Genomic DNA, 24,078 nt, shown 5'->3' on the forward strand with positions numbered 1-24,078 from the left:
ACCGAACTTCACGAATTCCCGCTATATCTAACTTCAACCTATCCATTTCCCTTTTTAAATTTTCTGACCTGCCTGTCCGATTAAGGGATCTGACATTCCACGCTCCGACCAGCAGAACGCTAGTTTTCTTTCTCCTGATAACAATGTCCTCCTGAGTAGTCCCTGCCCGGAGATCCAAAAGGAGGACTATGTTACCTCCGGCATATTTTACTCAAGAGGGCGCCATCATCTTTTAACCATACAGTAAAGCTGCATGCCCTCGGGAAAAATGACGGCTGTAGTTTCCCCTTGCTTTCAGCCGCTCACAGTACCAGCACAACAAGGCCGTTTTGGTTACTGTTACAAGGCCAGATCAGTCAATCATCCAGACTGTTGCCCCTGCAACTACTGAAAAGACTGCTGCCCCTCTTCAGGAACCACACGTTTGTCGATTTAATACGTTCTACAATTATGGCCGAATACGTGTTCCACTTCAGCGTTGTCACTGCAGTTTCGGTGCGTGCGTTGTCGTGTGTGTACTCAAAGGTGCGTACCGGCTGGGTTCTTCGCCGCCTAACAGTATACCATAAAGAGCAACGAAGGACCTTCTATGCGGAATTTCTTGCGCATTACGAGGGTGATCGTAATAATTTTTTGTCGAACATTGTCACAGGCAATGAAACATAGGTTCATCACATCTAAACGGAAACAAAACGTCAATCCATGAAGTGGCGGCACACGGAACGTGTTTTTAAAGACGGTGATCATGAAATAAAATTTAGTGGGACGATCGTGCTAGCCAGGACGTCGCCTTATTATGCACACATATATAGAGAAGCTATAAAGATTCAGAAACACAACAATAATTTTAATAGAAAAGAGGAAGTCTTAAAGTTAGATAAGATATGGCCGTCGACTTTGCACCAACGATGTTATAATTGACTACCTTCAATCGAGAGTAGTGACTTTAATGAGAGATAGACTTACAATCTTTCCAACACTCGAGTAAGAAAGCTTGGAATTTATTAAGAAAGCTTGGCAGTGCCACAAAAGTTAATATCTTATCAGACAAAATAAATCCTAACAAAATAGCAGCCAAGATTGTTAATATAACAAGAACACGAAGCAACAACAACAAACAGAAAGCCAAAGAAATAAAATATGAGCTAAAGTCTAAAATGTCTCAAGCGCAGCCCTCTGAATTTGCACAGAAAATCTCTGCAGCCGAAGTTGTTTCAGCCCTAGATACTCTGAAATCTAGCAAAGCGGCTGGTTGTGATGGTATATACCCGGAGTTCCTTAAACATGCTGGCCAAGGTGCAGTGCAGTGGCTAACTGCACTGTTTAATGAATTTCTCGCAACAGGAAGACTGCCAAATCTTTTTAAGAAAACTAAAATAATTGCCATCCTGAAACCGTCAAAATCTGGTAACAATCCTGAAGACTATTGACCCATTGCACTTCTAAGTGTCTGCTATAAACTGCTGGAGAGTACTCTATAATAGAATTGCACCAACTATCCTGAAACACATTCCTGTAGAACAGGCTGGCTTCAGACGAGACCGCAGTTGTAGCGATCAAGTGCTAGCGTTGGCAACATACATAGAGAAGGGCTTCGAAGACCTGAAGAAAACAATGGCCGTGTTTATTCACCTAACATCAGCATATGATACAGTGTGGCGGAAAGGCATGCTTCTTAAGTTCTTAAGAATAATTCCATGTAAAAGAATTGCACAACTACTCAATAACATGCTGTCCAACAGGAAATTCCAAAATGAGATTTTCACTCTGCAGTGGAGTGTGCGCTGATATGAAACTTCCTGGCAGATTAAAACTGTGTGCCCGACCGAGACTCGAACTCGGGACCTTTGCCTTTCGCGGGCAAGTGCTCAAGTTGGTAGAGCACTTGCCCGCGAAAGGCAAAGGTCCCGAGTTCGAGTCTCGGTCGGGCACACAGTTTTAATCTGCCAGTAAGTTTCAGGAAATTCCAAGTTTACCTAAAAGGTCAAGTAAGCAAGGTATACAATTTAAATGACGGACTACCACAAGGATCAGTATTGGCCCCCTACTTTTCAATTTACATGTCGCTGACTTGCCAGAAACGAAAGCAAGAACATTTATCTATGCTGATGACATAGCCTTGGTGACGCAGGCTAACGATTTTACAACTTCAGAAATGACTCTCACTCAGGATCTGTGAATTCTAGATGAATTTTTTAATGGATGGCGACTCAAAGTAAAGAGAAATAAAACTGAATCCTCCACCTTCCATCTGAGTAATAGGCATGCTCGCTATAAACCGCAAATTTCCTTTAGAAATCAGTTGCTGTTATATAACCCATTCCCAAAATATCTCTGCGTGACCTTGGATCGTTCGCTAACATATAGAAAACACCTAACTGAAACAGCTTTAAAAATGAGAACCAGAAACAACATATTACACAAACTCTCCGGAACAAGCTGGGGAGCTAAGGCATCAGTACTCAAAACAACTGCCCTCTCACTTGTATACTCTGTTGGGGAATACTGCAGCCCAGTATGGCTGAACAGCGCTCATACAGCCATGGTAGACACGCAGCTGAATGTCGCCATGAGAAGCGTATCCGGGACAATAAAATCCACACCCACAGAATGGCTACCTGTTCTGTCTAATATTGCACCACCGAAGTTACGACGTCAAGCAGCGTTGAAAAGGGAATGGGAGAAATTCTCCAAGAATCCCGAGTTACCGCTACACCAGGACTGTGATGCCACTCAAAGGCAACGTCTTAAGTCCAGGAAACCCTCCTGGAGACTTGGAAAACGGCTTACTTCTGAAGGATTCCAACCAGAAACAGCATGGCGGGAAGAATGGTTCGCAGCCAATCCCGATTCTGCAAGTCTCATTGCTGATCCTACAAGAGTCCCTCCTGGATTCCACCTACCTAGGAGGTCGTGGACCACCCTAAATCGCATACGCACCAAGCACGGAAGATGCCAGGACTTGAAGCATAAGTGGGGAATCGCTGAAAGTGCCAAGTGTGACTGCGGACACCAACGACAAACAGTACACCATATAGTCACAGAGTGTCTCCTACGGAAATATGCTGGAACTCTGACCAGCCTACATGAGTACATGAGGTCTCTGAGGAAGCAGTCTCCTGGCTGGATACTTTAGATATTAACCTATAGTTTTTATTACAACTTGAAGCTCTGTTTGTCAATATTACTGTTTATAAGAACCACATTTTCTCTTTTACATGTAACTCATCCTAACGTTTTTATCCATACGTATATTATTGATTTATCGATCTAATCTAAGACTTTTATTACCATAAATGAATGTAATCTATTTTATTTGTAGTATATGCATATTGTGTTACCAGTAACATCATTGCTGTTCAATTCAAGTAAGGTATCCTTGATGCCAAACGAAATAATAATAAAAAAGTCGGTCCCACGTGACGTATGGTGGTACCCCCTATGCGCTCTATATAAACAGGACCTCCACGACCTGGCAACCAGTCGTCGACTCACCTCGGAAGATGTTGCCCGCAGTTGGCAACAAAACGTCAGAAAGAAGAAGTTTTACAGATCGACCACGACCTCTCAGCCAAGAAGTTTTAACGAATTAAGCCGCCGGCTGTGTAAGCCTACACATTATGATAACGTGGAAGTGTTCAAATATCTGGTTTCATTAATGGGTAAGATTCGCCAGTACGAAGTGAACGTATCCTGCAGGAAAGTCAAGCGAGGACAGCTATTAGATCATTAAATGGTATCTTTTGGAGTTTGCACATATCCAGACGGACAAAGAAAGTAGTACTATGTGCTGTGGTTGAAAGCATTCCGTCACATGTATCATAGTGTTGGACGATGAACGAGAGACAAAGGAGGAAAATTAATGCTTTTAAAATGCACATAATTTCATTGTTTTTTTAGTGATTTAAAAATTCATTCTTCTAGACATATTAATTACATAAATAGGATAATATTGAATAAAACTGAATATAACGGCGGAGCATGAGAGCGACCCACTTGGCTCGACTGAGGACTGAGGAACGAATATGTGAGAATGGAGGTGGATGCGATGGAACATGTCACAGATAGGATTTATGCTCGAGCACTAAGACGGTACGGACATGTCAGATGGATCGAGGGAAAACAATGGCTGCAGTGTTTGTTCAGCTGGTCTCCGCCAGGGAGAAGCAGCAGAGGGAGGCCGAAGGCAACATGGATGGTAACTATAGCCAAATCCATGAAAATAACGGCGCGATACAAGTCTGTATCATCTGAGAACAGGCAGCTGATAGGTGAAAAAACCTGCTAAAATATGTAAGTAAGTATTTTCTTTACATAGTAGGAAAGGCAGATAAAATACTGTGAGTCACCCGAAGAATCTTCAAGTGTTGTCTGCCCATGTAGAAATACTTACAAATTATATGCTTTAATACTGTTCGTCGGTCTGGGACCATATCCAGAAAAGACTTATGGAGGAAACAGAGAAGGTCCGAAGGAGAGTAGCAAGAGCTATAATGACGCTTGTCGCTTGGGTTCTGAAGCTATCCTCAATTCATAAGGGTGGCTGGCTGAAATGGTGAAGTCTGATGCACTCCTGCGCGAGGTGCAAGCAGAACTTGCAATTTGCAGCATTGTTAACAGAGTCGATCGGGGTTCTTTAATTGGGAGTCGAATTGAGGGTCTCAACCAAAGGCGTTGTCTACTCTGTGATTGTCTTGGCTGCAAATTTCTGAACGTGCATTATTGGGTGGATAGTTGTAGGATTTACCTTGGTAGATCAGGGTGCGCTACATAATGGAATCGTGTAACAGAGTACGTAGTTGTGGAATAAACATGATTTTTTTTAGGCTATGCGGTAGTTTGAGGTATTCTGATGAACACTCGCCACTCGAAACGAAGAAAGCGACATCAGACCGCGTTCAGAGTAAATACACTTTGACAGTTAAAGTTTTATCAGTAAACTGCCGAAGTATTCGTAACAAAGTTCCCGAATTTACTGTCCTTCAGGAAATTTGTCAGCCTCAAATTATTCTGGTGTGTGCGGAGAGGGGGGGAGGGGAGACCGGAAACTGGCTGAAATTCGAAGTGGAAAGCTGTGAAATATTCTGAAATTCGCAGTAGAAAGCTGAAAGCTGGGAAATATTTAGCGAGTCATGGTACGTATATTGGAAAGACAGATTAGATACCATACGAGGAGAGTTCAATGCAGTCGAAAAAAAATAGTCTCTGATGTGGTCTTTTTGAGTGTGACAGTGAAGCTATCTGGACTCGTATAACAGGTCTAGGTGAAATCAAGTTAATTGTTGGATATTGTTACGGCCAGACGATTCCATAGTAACAGTTTTGGAGTCACTCAAAGAAAGTCCACGCCCAGTAACTGAGAACCCGAAAAATTCTCTTCCTACCCAAAATCGCTAAGTGGGTCTAAGATTTCTACCTTGACACTCATTGAGCAGTCTGGCGGACAACAAGAGATAACAAAAGGAAAGCTGAAGTTTTAAATTTCGCGTTTCAGAAATCGTTCACGCAGGAGGATCGAACAAACATCGTCGTTTGAACGTAGCACAGACTATCCTCTGGAGGACTTAGTAATACGAATCCCTGGCGCAGAGAAGTAACTGAGAGAGACGAAGACATATACGTCGCCAAGTCGGGATTGAATCCCAGTCCTGCTTGACAAAGAGTACTCTGCCTAATAACCCTTTACTTAGCTTGGATTTATCTTGAATCTCTCGACCCGCGCAAAATACCAAGCGACTGGATAAAGCGCAGTGTCTACTGTATATAAGATGGGCAAAAGAACGGACCCAGAAAATTACAGATCAATATCCCTAACTTCGGTTTGCTGCAGAATTCTTGATATGTTCTCACTTCGAATACAATAAAGTTCCTTGACACAGGAAAGCGTTTAACACGCAGGCTGTTAAACAAGGTATGAGCATATAGAATAGATTTCTAGATCAGTGTGTGGCTAGAAGACTTCTTAAGTGATGGGACCTAGTAAGTTTTCCTCGGCCAAGAATGTTCATTACAGACAAAAGTATCATCAGAAATGCCTCAAGCAAATGTGATAGGATCGCTATTATTCTTACATACGTAAATCATGTGATAAACAGGGTAAGCATAAGCCTGCAGATGTTTTCTGATGTTACTGTGATGTATGGAAAGGTGTCGTCGTTGAGTTATTGTAGGCGGATACAAGATGACTAGCAGACTTTCTAGTTGATGCGATGAATGGCAGCTTACTGTAAATGTAAGAAAAAGTAAATTGATGCAGATGAGTAGGAAAGACAATCCCATAATTTTCGAATACAGCATTAAGAGAGTTCTACTTGCCACCGTCACATCCGTTAAATATCTAGGAATAACTTTGCAAAGCGATATGGAATGGAACAATCATGTAAGGATTGTAGTGGGGAAGACAAATGGTTGACTTCGTTTATTGGGAAAGTTTTTGGGAAGTGTGATTCTCCTGTAAAAGGGATCGCATATAGAACACTAGTGCAGCCCATTCTTCAGTACTAATTGAGCGTTTGGGACCCGCAATAGGTCAGATTAAAGGAAGACATCGGAGCAATTCAGAGGCGGGCTGCTAGGTTTGTTAGCGGTTGGTTCGATCAACACCCGAGCATTAAATAATAGCTACGGGAACTGGAACAGGAATCTGTGGAGGGAAGGTGATGTTCTTTGCGAGGAACAACACTGAGAAAATTTAAGAAACCGTCCTCTGAAGCTGATTGCAGAACGGTTCCGCTGCCGCCAACATACGATACGAGAAAGTAGGGCTCATACGGATGCATATAGATGGTCGTTTTCCCCTCCCTCTGTTTGCTAGTTGAACGGGAAGGGAACTGTCCAGTGTTGGAAAAACGTACCCTTCGCCACGCGCCATACGTTGGCTTGCGGGGTAAGTATGTAGATGTAGATGCCCACCCAACTCCCGTGGCAGAAGCTACATGAGAGGCGTTGTGCATCACAGAGTGGTTTATTATTAAAATTCCGAGGGCGTAACTTCCTAGAAGAGTCAAGCGATCTATTTTTTCTACATGTGTAAAAATTATAGATGTTCAAACTCACACGGATGTTTAGGCCTATCAATAGCCGTTCTTCCTCCAAACCATTCGCGATTGGAGCACGAAAGGGGGAAATTGGCAGAGCAGTATAGATAGCTTGTGTAGTATTGATATATAGATGTGCAATAGCTTCCAGCTTCTGTACAGGTCATTGTCAAAAAAAAAATGTTGAAATATGTGTAAAATCTTATGGGACTTAACTGCTGAGGGCATCAGTCCCTAAGCTTACACACTACTTAACCTAAAGTATTCTAAGGACAAACGCACACACCCATGCCCGAGGGAGGACTCGAACCTCCGCCTGGACCAGCCGTACAGTCCATGACTGCAGTGCCTTAGACCACTCTGCTAGGTCATTATCAGATTTTCTTAGCGTCCGAACTTTTGATTTCACGTCATAGATCCCAACAGACCTGAAAAAAAAACCTTACTTCTTTTTCTGCCATTGCATATAGATCGGCTTTGTTAATTTTATCAAATTTTAGCAAGAAATCTTTTCTATCGTATTGGAACCATGCTGGCTTGGATTCTAGAGCGCAACTTTGCCTTTTGCTTTCATTTTCAAGCAATTTCAGATTATGTCGCAATGGAAGAATCGCGACATGTATACGAACTCATCGAGCCACGTTCTGAGCGCCTTTTCATCCGGAAACGCAGTTCCTTGAAGACTGTTCGACACAGAGTGGAAAAGGCGAAAATCTGAGGGCACCAGATCAGGTGAATAGTATGGGTGCGGAATGACTTCCCAATCCAACTCCTGTATAGTGTCTTTTGTCAGTCTATCAGAATGGGGGCGGGTGTTATTATGGAGTAACATCCCTTCACGCAGTCTCCCTGATCGTTCCTCTTGGATTGCATCTGTAAGACGTCTCAGTTGTTGTCAGTAAATGACAGCAGTGATGGTTACACCAAATGTATAACAACATCATTTGTGGACGCGTGCTGGTCTTTGCACAGTGAGTTGCTGCTTTGTTTGGGAAACCGTTTCTTTCTTTTCCTTACGGTAGCATAAAGACACCATTTCACATCAGCAGTAACGTTACAGGATGGGAATAGTCGGTGTTGTTCACAAGCCAGTTGATAACGAGCAAGCATAGAGGCACATTTGGCCACCTGCTGATTTTTGTGATTTTAGCTTAGAGCAAACGGTTCCGGTACTCATGGTTTCGTGAACCTTCCCCAAGACTTACATTGGTGGAATGATCAGAGTTAATCAAATTTCCTAGTTCTCTAGTATTGTACGTAAATCGCTGTAGATGTGTTTAAATGTCCGCAGCGTGTGGTCGTGCGGTAGCGTTCTCGCTTCCCGGGTCCGGGTTCCCGGGTTCGATACCCGGCGGGGTCAGAGATTTTCTCTGCCTCGTGATGACTGGGTGTTGTGTTATGTCCTTAGGTTAGTTAGGTTTAAGTAGTTCTAAGTTCTAGGGGACTGATGACCATAGATGTTAAGTCCCATAGTGCTCCAGAGCCATTTGAACCATTTGATTTGTGTTTAAACGATCTCCGTCAAACGCCGAAGGTCTTCCTGAACGTGGAGAGTCACTAATGTCAAAACGATCCTACTTAAAAGAAATAAACTATTTTCTTTCATGTTCTGCTCAATGGCATTATCCCCATAAACAGTGAAAATATTTATGGTTGCCTTCGCTGCTGTCATCTCTCCATTGAACTCAATCAGAAGAATATGTCGGAAATGTTCCTGTTCTCCACTTGCCACTCCATTTCCTAGTGGCGTAGCTGCGCTCACTGTCTCCAGATGAGGAAATTACAAGATGCAAATCTAAATAACAACAGTCAACTACAAATAAAAATTACAAGCGATAAATAAACCCATAGCATCCGCAATACCAATATGCAAAACAAAAAACACTATGAACTCATGCGGCAACCTAAATTTCGGGGAGTCCTAAGCTCTTTCTGGAGTCAAGTTTTCTCATTTCGTGAGCTTTTTTCATGTATCTGGAACCCTATCTATGCTGATCGTTTGAAACAAATAGCTGTTTTCTATTTTCTGTTTTTTTCCAAGTTAGTTTTTTTCGGTTTTCTGTAACAACAAGTCAATAACCAATCTTGGAATTCTTCTTATATTCAGTCAGGAATAATTACTGATTCACGCTGGCTAGAATCCATGAACGCAAGTGATCCTCGACAATAGGTTGCACGGGTAACTTGAAGTAATTCTTATGATCGACAAACTGCCATTTCTCAACTCCATCAATAGAATATTGCTGCAACTTCCAAATTAGAATTTAGTGTTACGGGAACATCGGTTTATAAATCATGTCGTTTCTGGACCGTGCTGATACACTCTATCTGTTATCTCAAGTGAAACAGTTAGGAAGGAAACCGCTCTTCTCCCAATTGATGAACTTCGTTAGCTCGGCTGGTAAGTTGTAAGTTCCAATTCCAAGCTGAGAAGTAGTCTAATATGTCATAAAAAGTTCGTTTCAATAATTTTTTCGATGTTGAGTAGTTAATCAGAAACTGGTGTTCAATGTAATAAAAAGATACATTTATTTTTGTGATAGTACTACGTCACCCCGATAGTGTCTCGGTTGCGTCATCAGTGGCTGACGACAAATGCTCAGAGGTTCTTAACGATTTGAATCAGTGCCGCTGCAGTACTTTACAACAGCGAGAAGCTCATTTTTTTGTAGTAGAATAGCATTTTTGAATGCAAAAGTAATCAAGGGGAGTGTGTTTCAGCCTCACAACGGTGCATATCGGAATTCCAATTAAGAAAGATCTGTTTCTGTATAATTCGGCAAATTTAAATATCCTCGCACAGAGATTCAGTGCAGTCCAACAGATTTAATTTTATGAAATTAAAATGATTTTATGTCCCAATAAATTATAAGTGGAGCTGAAAAAGTCTACAAAATCTATGAAAACTAAGGTCTTGCATGTTACATCTCTGTTTAGTATAACCATTTTTTTACTTGTCATAATGACGTTTTGCATCTAATGATATAACTCAGTTTAGATTGTGAATTGATTCCAGTTGTGATTTTCATATACAGCGTATGCAGTATGAACACAATAGCGTATAAAAGCCAACCCTAACAATTTTTCACTTGATCTTGACCAGAATTCACATACACTAAGTGATCAAAAGTATCCGGACACCTGTCTGAAAATGAGTTACAAGTTCGTGGCGCCCTCCATTGGTAATGCTGGAATTCAGTATGTAGTTGGCCCACCCTTAGCCTGGATGACAGCTTCCACTCCTGCAGGCATACGTTCATTCAGGTGCTGAAAGGTTTCTTGGGGAATGGAAGCCCATTCTTCACGGACTGCTGCACTGAGGAGAGGTATCGATGTCGGTCGGAGAAGGCTTGGCACGAAGTCGGCGTTCCAAAACATCCCAAAGGTGTTCTATAGGATTCAGGTTAGGACTCTGTGCAGACCTGTCCATTGCAGGGATGTTATTGTCGTGTAACCACTTCAACACAGGCCATGCGTTATAAACAGGCGCTCGATCTTGTTGAAAGATGCAATCACCATCCCCGAGTTGCTCTTCGACAGTGGAAAGCAAGAAGGTGCTTAAAAGATCAATGTAGGCCTGTGCTGTGACAGTGCCACGCTAAACAACAAGCCCTCTGCATGAAAAACACAACCACACCATAACACCACCGCCTCCGAATTTTACTGTTGGCACTACACACGCTGGGAGATGACGTTCACCGGCCATTCGCCATACATACACCCTGCCATCCGATCGCCACATTGTGTACTGCAACTCCACACATCGTTTTTGCACTGTTCAGTCGTCTAATGTTTACGCTCCTTACACTAAGTGAGGCGTCGTTTGACATTCACTGGCATGATGTTCGGCTTATGAGCAGCCGCCTGACCATGAAATCCAAGTTTTCTCAAATGGCTCTGAGCACTATGGGACTTAACTTCTGAGGTCATCAGTCCCCTAGAACTTAGAACTACTTAAACCTAACTAACCTAAGGGCAGCATACACATCCATGCCCGAGGCAGGATTCGAACCTGCGACCGTAGCGGTCGCGCGGTTCCAGACATAGCGCCTAGAACCGCTCGGCCACAAGTTTTCTCACCTCCTGTCTAACTGTCATAGTACTTGCAGTGGATCCTGATGCAGTTTGGGTTTCCTGTGTGATTGTCTAGATAGATGTCTGACTATTACACATTACGTCCCTCTTCAACTGTCGGCGGTCTCTGTCAGTCATCATACGAAATTGGCCTGTACGTTTTTGCGCTGTACGTGTCTTCACTTTTCCACGTCACTATCACATCGGAAACAGTGGACCTAGGGATGTTTAGGAGTGTGGAAATCTCGCACATAGACGTATGGCACAAGCGACACCCAATCAAAAAATGGTTCAGACGGCTCTGAGTACTATGGGACTTAACATCTGAGGTGATCAGTCCCCTAGACTTAGAACTACTTAAACCTAACTAACCTAAGGGCAGCATACACATCCATGCCCGAGGCAGGATTCGAACCTGCGACCGTAGCAGCAGCGCGGTTCCAGACTGAAGCGCCTAGAACCGCTCGGCTACAACGGCCGCCGACACCTAAACGTTCGAAGTCCGTCTGTTCCGCGGAGCTCCCCATTCTACTCTCTCACGAGGTCTAATGACTACTGAGGTCGCTGATATGGAGTACCTGGCAATAGGTGGCGACAAAATGCACCTAATATGAAAAACGTATGTTTCTGTGGGTGCCCAGATACTTTTGATCACATCGTATCTGTTTTTTCCGGTTATCACGGCGTTATGATAATGACGACAGGATTTCGTTTCTTTTGATATCGGACGGATTGGACAGCAAAGCACTTGATATAATACAGGTTTGCCGGCAAATGTGGATCGACGTGACGACGGGGCAGGAGTTATTTGGTAAGATCCGATACACGCAGGGTATCGTATGAAACAGATGTTCGTACAACGGAAGGTTCCGGAAGCGCACGTCTAGCATGTTTGTAGAGAGACATAGAATAACAATATCCAGATTTATAGAGGTAATATGTTTTTCTTTTTAAGATCGCTGGATTTGCTAATAATGTACATGTGGGAATTGAATGTAGGGGGAGAGGAAACTAGTTTTTTTTCGAAAGTCGTTGTTATTTAAATTATAAATGTGAGCAGCTTTATCGAAAGGAAGTTCTCATATCGACTCAAAAACTGTATGATTGCATAACCAAACACGCGCGTCCGTACATTTGCTTACTGGGCTAGTGAAAGGGTTTAATGGGCTAGGCTTTCCACGTGCGTGACACTAGGTTATCTGAAAGATTATGAGACCTTTATCTTTATAGCACCTAATTGCGTGTTTGTTTACAACGAACTGAAACCATTTCCAAGCCAATGTACCTGTCTGCCACAGAAAGTGTTCCAATTTTGAGCATATCAGTCCCTGTTCCAGACGCTCTCCTTTTTATGGTCAGCTGCAGTGTTCTGTCGATATGGCGCTTAAAAAAGAAATCCTGCAAGTGTTGTTCCTGATCTTGAACCAAGATAACATCACTTAATATTCACCATTAAACTTTTACATCATCACGCACACATTACGCTTGTGATATCTGTCCCTCCTATAGTGAATATGAACAGGCATTAAGAATTTACACTGTGTTTTAGTTTCATCTACTCTTTTACAGTCTTCCAAATAACTACATACATTGCGAAGCCAAAGAAGGCATTTCTTAAAGTTGTCTCGGTTTAGTTCAAATCGTTTCTGCATAACATAATCTTTTAATAGTAGGTCCTCAGTAATACAAAAATATAAAATACACCACTTTTCGTCAGTATAATTTTTTGCAAGAGCTGCCCATAGTTCGTAAAGATACAAATAAAGCCATATTTATGTAACACCAAGATTTGATAGTAAAATAAACCTTTAAGCATTATGTTTCGATCGAAACGTTCATCATCACCTACCAAAAATTTTGCTCCAGCCTTTGTAGTTTCTTCTTACTGGGGTGTGAATCCAAGTACAATTAATGATGCTTAAGATCATAGCATGTTTTCTTTCATGTTGGTATTCCAGTTGCTATGGGTTTATTTACCGATTGTCATATTTTATTTGTAGTTCACTGTTGCTGTTTGGGTTTACATATTGTCATTTTCGCATTTAGAGATCGTGAGTGGAGCTGTGGATACTAACAAAGTGGAGGCCAAATGGAGAAGCCTGCACCGCGTGCGGAGATAGAGTATGCCGAGATAATGGGTTACTCGTTTTAAGGGTGATCGTTTCGGTATTAGTGACTTTTCACGATGAGAAAGACCTTCCCGGTTTGAAGATCGTTTAAACGTATTAATCCATAATGATTCCCGTCGGTGTACTCTAGAACAGACAGATGCGACGAAATGTGATCATTCCATCATTGTGCGACATGGGGAGGTCCACAAAACTGGTTGTGTGGGTATCGCATGCTCTAAGCCAAAATCACAAAATTCAGCGATTGGCCATATGTGGACCTCTGCTAGCTCGTTATCAAATGGCTCGTGAAAAAGACCGACCATTCCCATCCTATATTGTTACTGGTGACGAGAAATGGTGTCTTTATGCTAAAGTAAGGAAAAGAAAGGAAGAGTTGCCCAAACAAAGCAGCAACTTCCCGTACAAAAACCTGCGCGCATGCACAAAAGATAATCTTATCCATCTGGTACAATAGCGATCCGCCTTATTCACTTGATCGGGCGCCCTCATATTTTCAACTTTTCCACTCTCTAGCGAACAGCCTTCAAGGAACTTCCTTTCCGGACGACACTGGGTTCCGAACATGGCCCGACGAGTCCTTCGCCTCGAAATCGTGGAATCTAAAAATTATCCCGGCGTTGGCTGACTGTTTTAAATAGTAAAGGAGAATGTATTATAGATGACTGAAGTCTTTGTTACGTGTATGTGTTGCGTTTATTAAACATACGAAAAAAACGCTAAGAATTTATGCACCAACCTAAAAAAATGTTCAGTGTCTCTACGTATTTTCTAGATTTAAGTAATTTTTCATATTTTTCTTCATGTTTCATTTCATACGAGAGAGAAATTATAATTAATTAAATATAATTAATAAAGAGACAAAATACCTGCGATAGTAAAGTAACAGAGCGAAGTACTGTAAGTTAAGCAGAGACATGACGCAGAATACGTCATAATAGGCTTAAATAGTTTCTTTTGTAAAAGTATAAATATGATGAAACAATGTAAAATCATATAGGGTGACTCTCACATAGAAGATAACAGCAATCAGCCACTTTTTATGATGCTATTTATTTATTTATTTAAATACCTCCGTTATCGGTTTCGAACCGACAGATTAATAATCGGACGGCTTGTTCACGTTAAGATACATCTTACATTAGCTTTCACTTTTCGTTCTTCCAAATGAGATTTCCTTGGTTTGGTGGTACCCTGCAACCAAAACAAGACGTGAGGCAATGTCTATCCAACTGTACTTATGCTTCACAGCGATGTAAATACATTATTAAAGTAAAGATTTTTTGGTTACTTACGTAGAAAAATTCACGCCATTAGGTTCCAGTGCTGAGTGCTTTTGTTCATGCAACAGCGAAGACTGTATAAAGCAATTTCTTTATATATACTAAGTCTGTTCAAAACATTCCAGAACATTCGTAATTTCGTGCCAATGGTGAGTTGGAGCGAAATGCGGTTAGCATCCCTGCATACGCCTGTGTTTATTGTGTAATGGCCGGAAATATCATTGTTGTATGTCTGTTAGTTATTGTTCAGTGCTGTACTGAGTAGAACGTTGTGTTGCACAGTTTACGAATTTCTAGATGGCAGAGTTAGAGGAGCAACATGTTTACAATAAATTTTCCGTGAAACCCAAGAAAACCTTAACAGAGAAACACCAAATGATGCTGGAAGCTTACGATGATGAGCCGTATTACGAGTGGTTCACACGGTTTAAAAGAAGCTAAAAGGTTTTGACCTACGTAGGAAACTTTGGTGCCGCTTCAACAGGTTAAGGACTGGACATGGTTGTTGTAGCTACATCAGGTACAAATGGGGCTGGATCAGTTCACCAACGTGTGAATGTAATCAAGAAGAGCAGACAGTTGAACATTTAGTCCAACGCTGTCCACTTCATTCATACCCTGGAATTCCCGATGACTTGTTCACTCTCACACCCAGCTTAATAAACTGGTTGAGAAACACGGACTTTAAGGTTTATTCTTGTCTTATATTTTTATTGTATGAAATCATTTGCCTTATATCAACTGTAAATTGTATAAAATCACCATACGATTAAACGAATAAATACGGTTTAAAAATAGCCGAACGGAAGATAAGGGTAACTCTCGTTCAGTACGCCCTTCAACGTCTACCGAGAGATTGCATAAGAATGTAACTTTTCAGTTGGACCATGTCAAGAAATGCTGACACAACATTTTGGAATGCATCGCGTATTCGCCAAGTTCGCCCCACGGCTCTTGAGTCAAGACCAGAAAGACCTTCGCCTCGTAATCTGTGAAGAACTTTCGGATCACGCAAATGAGAACGAAATGTTCCTTAAGAGAATCATAAATGGTGACGTGACACGATTCTACGTTATGATGTTGAGACCAAGGTTCAGTCTTCACGATGGGTCGAGAAAGTTTCTCCAAGACCAGAAAAAGCTCGTCAGTTCAGGTCAAATGCCAAAGACATGCTGATTTTCTCTTCGGATTTGAGGGATTAGTTCACCATGAATTCGCGCCACAGGGACAAATTGTTAATCGACGGTACTATCGGGACGTGTTGCGACGCCAGCCACAAAATGTGAGAAGGAAATGGGCTGAAATGTGGCGAGACAATTCATAGCTCTTGTATCACGGTAGCGAACCCGCACGAATCTTGTCGATGCGTGACTATTGCACAGTAAACGAAATCATTGTGCTGCCTCATCCTCCGTATTCTCCAGACCTGGCACCAGAGAACTTTTTTTTCTATTTCCGAAGTTGGGAACCCCACTGAGAGGACGAAGATTTGCAACGACAGACAAGGTAAAAGAAACTTTGTGGAATCCAGCAAGGGGCGTACCAAGACTGCTTATGGAAGTGTAACGGGGTTAGAGGGTTGTATCAACTGCGGTGGAGTTTATTTCGAAGGAGACCATGCACAATAAGTAAAAGAAAAGCCTAGAGAAAATTAGCGGAGAAAGTTTCGAAATTCTATGATCAGACCTCGTATTCCTCTTGCGATTTCTATTGAGATTGCTATTCATATGGTTCGTTGGTGATTCATGTAAGTGTACTCAAGTAGAAGAAAATAACATCAAAGCAAAGTATTTCTTGGAGTCGAGTGCGTTATTTAGACAGCCTGAGCCATGTTTCATTTTCAGATGATAAAGTGTCCTTCAGCATTGTAATAATTGAAGATTTCGTGGAAGGAATTTTTGGTCGGTGTCACAGACAGCCAGTGAGCCAGTTTAATCTGCAAGAGGGGATCTACATCTCTTACTAATTCCATTAAAGGAGTCCGACAGTTTTTCTACAGGCGACACGGTAATTATTCATTTCGTAATTTCAAAGAGATACCACAAGCCGAGGTTTCTCGAATTGGTCTTGGAGTGGGTTTCTTAGGGTCAAAAGGCAATAACTTTCATAATTCAGTGTATAAAAATACAGTGTTAAAGCATTTATTAGTATTCGGACTTCAGAAACTTTTTTTACTCCGTCGAGTTTTAAGATATCCACAGATCATATTTGTATGTAAACCAGTTTTCTGCTTCACACAGGAAATTATTATAACTAAATAAAATACCCACAGTCTTCCAACAAGCTAAATATTTATGAAGTGATATAGTAATATATTTTATTTTAATTTTATTTGGCTGTAAGCACCATTTATAGTATCACTATTTCTGCGATGTCAGTCGAAATAAAGTTATAAAAATCGTTCAGTCTCACTGCCATCAAGGATAAAGTGTGTTTACATAATTAAATAATCTTAGTGTACTATTGTATTTTATAATTTCGTTTTGTTCTGAAGAAACAGTAAGAGTGATACGGCATACGTTACTGTAACAACTTCATATTGCCCGATGACGATCATTTCTATCCTAACTGTTAGCTTGTGAAGATTTAATTTATCGGCGTCTCTTCATGGTACATAAATATGGCTATTTTTAATATCTTTTCGCCAGTTTAGCTGGTTCTTATTAGCCAGAGAACTGCAATATCCAGGTTTGTAGAAATACTATTTTTCTCTGGATTTGCCAATAATGTTCATTTCCATCAACTTTCTCGGAAATTGTCCGATAGAGTTCAGCTTGGTTTTCCAGGAAACAAGAACAGAAAAAGTATTTCACTTTTAAGATAAATACACCACTGAAATATAGTTATTTATTAGTATTAATCGTTTTATTTCGTAATCTACAAACAACGCAACGCTTCAGCTTTTCAATAACATTTCCCATATTTTGTTGGTAATTCCGGCGTATGAATTGCCAGCCAGCGGCCGTTATTCCAGTGAAAAAACTCTCACGGAATTTCCGCGGAATGTCTGCTAGCAAATAATAATAAAAGTGCCTATTGTGGCGATTTCATTAGCGTAATATCTCATCTTCGGGCACAAATGGAAATACCAGGCACCGCATTTATATGGTAATTTACAGTTTTGTGGATAAATGCGTGTGTGAGTAATCAAATGATGTATAATATTGGACGTGCGAAAAAGAATGATGGCGTCAATAACTCCTTATTCGATAGACGTAGTTATTTATGATTTTTTTTGTATCGTAAGGCCACACAAATAAATCTATGTTGGGAGTAGCATTCGTATAACATTCCCGTCTGTGGTACATCACGGTCATTTTTAATTTAGTGTGTTGTTAACGGTATTGATATACGTAAGATAAACAAACGCCAACGAACAGAGGAACAACACTTATTGTCTTTAGTTTAACTGATAGTCTCGAAAAGATAAGTTCAAGTTGAAGCCAGACACCAGGGAAGACAGTATTCGGTCGATGCTAAAAGAAACGTGTAATCTGTCACAGTTCTGAAGCTCGCTTTTCAAAAATTGGCTATCCACAGTCATGCATGAAAGCGATTACGATCGCGAGCATACGAAATTCAATCAAAAGATCAAATAGACTGCAGATGTCATGCTGGGCGAAATATAAAAATGAATGGTAAAAATATTCTCAGAAGCACATTTTTCATGAGAAAGGCACCACTTCATGCCGTTTCTAGGATATAAAATGATATTTACGAAATTGCTCCCTGAGTTTCTAAAAATGTGGGTAGCATCTGTCCATCACTAAAATAATCTGCCTTCATAAATAATTTGCATACAAGGAGACTACTCGTCAATCGGATTTTTTAAATTTTTTATCTTTGGGATGTAGTAAGTTTCACAATGTGATTGTAAACTTTATTATCTAGTGAATAAAGACTTTCTTAGCTGCCCTGAACGAGCAGCAACAGTAACATCTTTAATAATACGACAAATATTACTCAAGATAACATGAACATTATCGGAGTAGCTGTGAGATAGCCAGACACTCCTTGGCTCTCAGCGTTTCTCTGTGAGTGGACTATTATTACCCGTGTTAATACCATGTGGCCACACTTTTGTCTGAGTGTGGGTACTCTTATGAGGAGGTAAATGTATTGCGACTATACTTTGTTCAGTGTAAGAACAAACCTGATGTAAGCAAACACAAACAAGAAGATTGGTTAGCAGCCTAGCGCACATACGCTGATGTGTTGCGCTCGAGGAAGTAGAAGTAGTTTCAACTTATATGTTAGATACCTTTTTACTGTGTCACTGTAAATGAAACTTTAAGATATTCTAATTGTATCAAAAGCCAGCAATGGTCTTATTAATCATACGTCAGCTATGCAATTTTTATTTCAGAAATCGCATAGAGTCGCAGTCTCTGTAAACGCTAGATGTGCTCTGACTGTCGCGTTGTTAATACTTTCTGTGAAAATGGCTGACAGTGCTTCCTGCTTCGTAGTGAAAGACGCGAGAAACGAGTTTTTCTTAACGTTTTCCACAAGATTGCAGAGAAAGTCGACTTCGAAATTATTCGAGAAGCTGTATTTACTAATTATAAGGTAAACGGTAGCGTTGGAGGTAAAAAATGAAGTATTCTGTGGGTCGCTGGTCCGAATCCCAGTTCGAATACGTACATAATGTATGAGCGAAATTCATCAAATATATGCTAATGAGCACATACTTCACCATCATTTTTTATGAAAAATGCACCTATTGTTAGTATTTACATATCGGATGCAAAATTTTAGTTTTCCTTGCAAATATAAATACTTATTATTGATATTTTATAAAAGGTTGTTAATAAAGATTATTTAAGTTAATAAAACATTAGGCAGTCAAATATTTGGGAGAAAAATTAAAAATCAAATACCCTTTATTTTGACTAGTCCATCGTTTTATACAGCAAGTGTGGTCATCAGCTAGAGTGATAAGCGTCGCATAAAAATGGTAACCAATAATTTTCACTTAATCAAACACACAGTCGAACCAATGTTTAAAATGCCACCTTACCACCTTAGTCTTAACCAAAACTGATCTGAAGACAAGGCATTTGCAGCGAGAATTAACAAGACAGTTGAGCTGCCAGGCGTACTAAAACTAATACACGAAGCTTTGAGACACTTCACTTCTGAATGCTGGCGTAATGCAGAACAGCAAGTCACAAAAGAAGGGGGTAAAATGTGATTTCTGGATGGCTTCGTGGACTGACTGCCTCGTTGCCAACGTAGGAGATGACAATTCCAGTACTGAAATGTATTCCTTGGATTCGGATACGGAAGATTGAATGTAAGTGCTACCTCCGGTGGCCCCAATATTTAACCATGTGGTGAAATCCTTGCATTAGGCTTTTACGTCAAACAAAGCTCACGTAGAAAAAAATACCGTCTGTTTAAGTTAAACTCTCCTTTTTAGTTAGAGTACTGTGTTAGCTAAGAACGGTAGCATCCGTCTGAACATCTAAGAAGCTTACTACCAGAGTCTTGCCATTTATTACGCCATTATATTTAAAAATTATACATTTGCAGCTGTATTGCTTCTCTACTCGTCTCTTTTTACCTCTTATGGCAACTTTTCACATCACTGCAGGTTAACTGGACCACTTACCTGGCCAGTGCTGTCCAAGTTAAACGCGCCACTAAAACTATTACTCAGTATCATTGCTGAGTAGATATGTGCCTAACGCACACCAGAAAATGTATCTTTCTTATCGTACTTGACTGTGTGTTACACAGCTTGACTTATGCTCCACATAAAACGAAATCAAATGAGGCTGCAGCAAACGCTGAAGAATATATGATGTAATGTATACATCAGGTTTATCCTTGCGATGAGTGCAGTATATTATATTTTTATGCGATAAAGCATTGTTGGCAGATGCCATTACTGATTTTTTTATTCATAGAAAGTTATATCGACGTCAACAGTGCAAATATTGTCTCAGAATAAATTGTTCATACATGGAAAACTGCACTCATATTTCAAGAATATTCCTTTATTAGTGTTTGGATGGTAAATCAACGTTTTATTTGGCAAAACTACTACCTCATCATTACGACACCTTACTACAACGCGTAGATCGTCCGGATCGATGGTTCACGAATGCATAATGAGAACTTTCGAAACATATTATAAACTTTTCTGGTGTTTTAACTGCAATGTAGTTGGATAGCTGTCATCCACTTTTCATAGGACATTCTGTAATTGCACAGTGTCAGATTCCTTTAGGCCTACAGCGATCGAATAATATTTCTTTTTAGGTTCTGGCTACGAAGCATCACTAAAAACTATAAGATTTTAAAGAGAGCTCAAGGCGATTTTCAGCAAACTCAATGAGTCCTGAGGTGAATCAGATAATTTCGTTAACTACCCATACCATTGTGCTTTAAATACAAATGATACGTTAATAATGATTACCAAAAATCTTTAACTCAAACTCTGAGTTTCAATAAAATCAATAAATCCATGAAGTAAAAATCCAGATCAAACAGAATAATTAATTAATAAATGAAATATTTTCTTTTTAATAATATGTGTTATAGTAATCAATAGTTCTGCATTCAAGATGACTGAGTCATAAAGACGAGAATCAGATATCAGGCAAGGAATGGCATTATTGCTCATCTGACGCATTTCGGAATATATCAATCGTGAGACATCTACAAAAAAGTCAAATTCAAAAATATTTGGTAAATAACAGTAATGGACAACTATAGAAATCCATTTAATTGAAATCACTTGGCAGAAACTGTACTATACCAAACTGGGAGCAATTGCTGCATGTACATATGGCGTTTCAGGTTATGTAGGAAACATTTGCAGACTATGGACACAATTCTGCTGTATGTGGACCATGAAGATACAAAATGTATAGTGGCACCAAGACACATCAACTAATGTACATATACTATTCCATGTGACTGATGGCTGTGAACCAACTTATTATAAGAAACATAAGAGAAATATTTTTCCTTATATAAATGGTAATGACGAAATTACATTGATAAAAGGTTATACAAAGTTGTTTAAATTTGGCTATATGACATGGTGCCACACATCCTCAGAAGCTGCAGTCACTTTTGTGTGATATGACAAAGACATAAAATCACAATATAAAATAGCAACACAGATATGCCTCACAGTAAAATATGAGCAGTAAAACAGGGGAAAGGAATATAACATTTTCTTTGAAACTAAGACACAACTCTGACAAACCCAAAGCTGCTACCAGAAAGTACTCGTTATGTGTCATGGCACTTACATCAAATCGAAGGACTATTTTTTGCTAAAGAGTACAACCAGTTTTTACTAAAACATAGGAGGTAATATGGTACAGACAGAAATCAATCATGGGAGATTACAAGTCATGTCCACGTAAAACTAAGAATTGTTATTTGGTACCATGCACTGTCAAACATTAAAATTGTAACGTCTTTTGAGGCTTTACAAAACATGTAAACTCAATGTATCAAATACATAGTGTAGTCGTGCATCTCAAATCATAAAATAAAAAGGCAGACGGTAGAAACTGAGAGCGGTTAGTGGAGGGGAAGGAGGGAACACGTGTGGTGCACTATATTTTAATATAAAAACATCAGTCATGGGAGATTACACCTCATTTCCATATAAAACTAAGAAATATCACTTCATACCATGTACTGCCACGCATTAAAATCATAGTGTCTTTTTAAGCTTTGCAAAAGATATAAACTCAAAGGATGAAATACACAGCATAACCCGTCACTCAAACCACAAAATGTGAAACACAGGTTGTAAAAACTAGGGGTAGGGGTGGGGGTGAGGATGGGAAGGGAGGGGACATGTACTATATAAAAAGAAAATGGAAATGTAAGTGTTTATCAGAATCAGCTATTGGTACCACACAGTACTCAAAGTGCACAGCCATGCTCAGAAGAAATGCTGGGAAATATTAAAAAATCATTCCCTTTGGGAGTGGATCTGTTCATTGAAAATCCATGTAATTTAGCATTAAAAAGCTTATAAATCCCAAGTTTTATATATATATATATATATATCGTGAAATTCGACATTGAAGATTTCCAGGGAACTTTAAATTTGTTATGAAACTTGTCTTCTTGTTTCTAATTACATATTTCATGCATTGCAAATATAAATTCTCAAATTATCTTTATTTTATAACAGATTGTTAATGCAAATGGTTTAAATTAAAAAAACATTACAAATTTATTAATAAGCTTTTATAAAATATCAATAATTAAGAATTTGTGTTTACAATGGAAATTGGAATTTCGTATTTGATAAGTAATTAGAAACAAGGAGATGTGCTTTCTTCACAAAATGATTAAATATATGTTAATGAGCATACATTTAATGAATTTTATAATTAAACTTCTAGGCTATTCGAACTGAACAGAAAGAATAAAACGAAAAAAAGTATCTTAGCGAGATTCGAATCAGCAATACAGTGATTAGCCAGTTACTACTCTTCAGTGGTACCGAGTTTTCTTTTCATTTTTTACCTGATCACACAACTGAGTCGTGACAGGGGGCAGAAGGGTGAGCAGGCAGCAATAGCAACCTGAGGCCTGCCCATGACTTGCCCATGCACTCTGTTATGAGGGATGTGATGGGAAAGCAATTAGATCAAGGTATCTGACAGCAATAACTTTATATTATTTTATTTTTATTTTCTACATATTTTTTAAAATATATTTGTACATGAGAGGAGAGTTGGTCAGTGTAACACACCATTGCTGTTGTGTGGGTGGGGAGGGGGGCAATTCCCCCAACATTGCGGACAGACGAACACATGAACAAAAATTTAAACTCAGAAAAAAATAAAAAATAAGTTGTCGACTGTGGAGTTCCCCCTGAAAACATTCAGGTCGCCGGCGTGCACATGTTGGTATGCCACATAGTTCTGGAAATGATCATACACTTGTCAAGAATATAGGAGGTTGGGTACTCCGCAACTGATTGATCATGCTTTGCGAATAACGTTCGAACGGCCGACGGTATCTGGATTAAAATTCGAGACTACTGTGTGTTCCAGTAAGTGGCAACAAAAATCAAGTAAGGAGTGTGGGGGATCAGGGAAGAGGCAGGTGATTGCTTGACCTCAGAACCACATGACAGCATGGTGCTTAGCTGGGGGGGGGGGGAGGGGGGGGAAATGAGAAGTGTGTGGAATGAGTAGGAGACAGGGGCCAACTGTTGCTGGTGGGGCATGGAGGAAGCACCCCAACAGGCACTGTATTAGGAAGCAGATCTCAGCATTCATAGTGTATGTAAGGCAGTGCTCGGCAGTGTCATTGAATGGGAAACTTGTTCAAAGTGGCAATACATCCAAACTGATACGATGTAATCATTGGTTGTAGGGAAACTTGGTATTTACAATCTGATACGAAAACGCCCTGATGTCAGGAAGGAAAGGTGCATGGGCAGTCTTTGACACTGTTAGCCATTGGATGTACAGGCATGGTGCCTCCAAGATGTTGTTGGTACCTAAGGGCCTATTAGAGTTAAAGCCTGAAGATCGATGGTAGAGGGAGTACTTGAGCGGCATG

Source organism: Schistocerca piceifrons, chromosome 1, assembly GCF_021461385.2.
Source record: "Schistocerca piceifrons isolate TAMUIC-IGC-003096 chromosome 1, iqSchPice1.1, whole genome shotgun sequence".
NCBI classification, from domain to species: Eukaryota; Metazoa; Arthropoda; class Insecta; order Orthoptera; family Acrididae; genus Schistocerca; species Schistocerca piceifrons.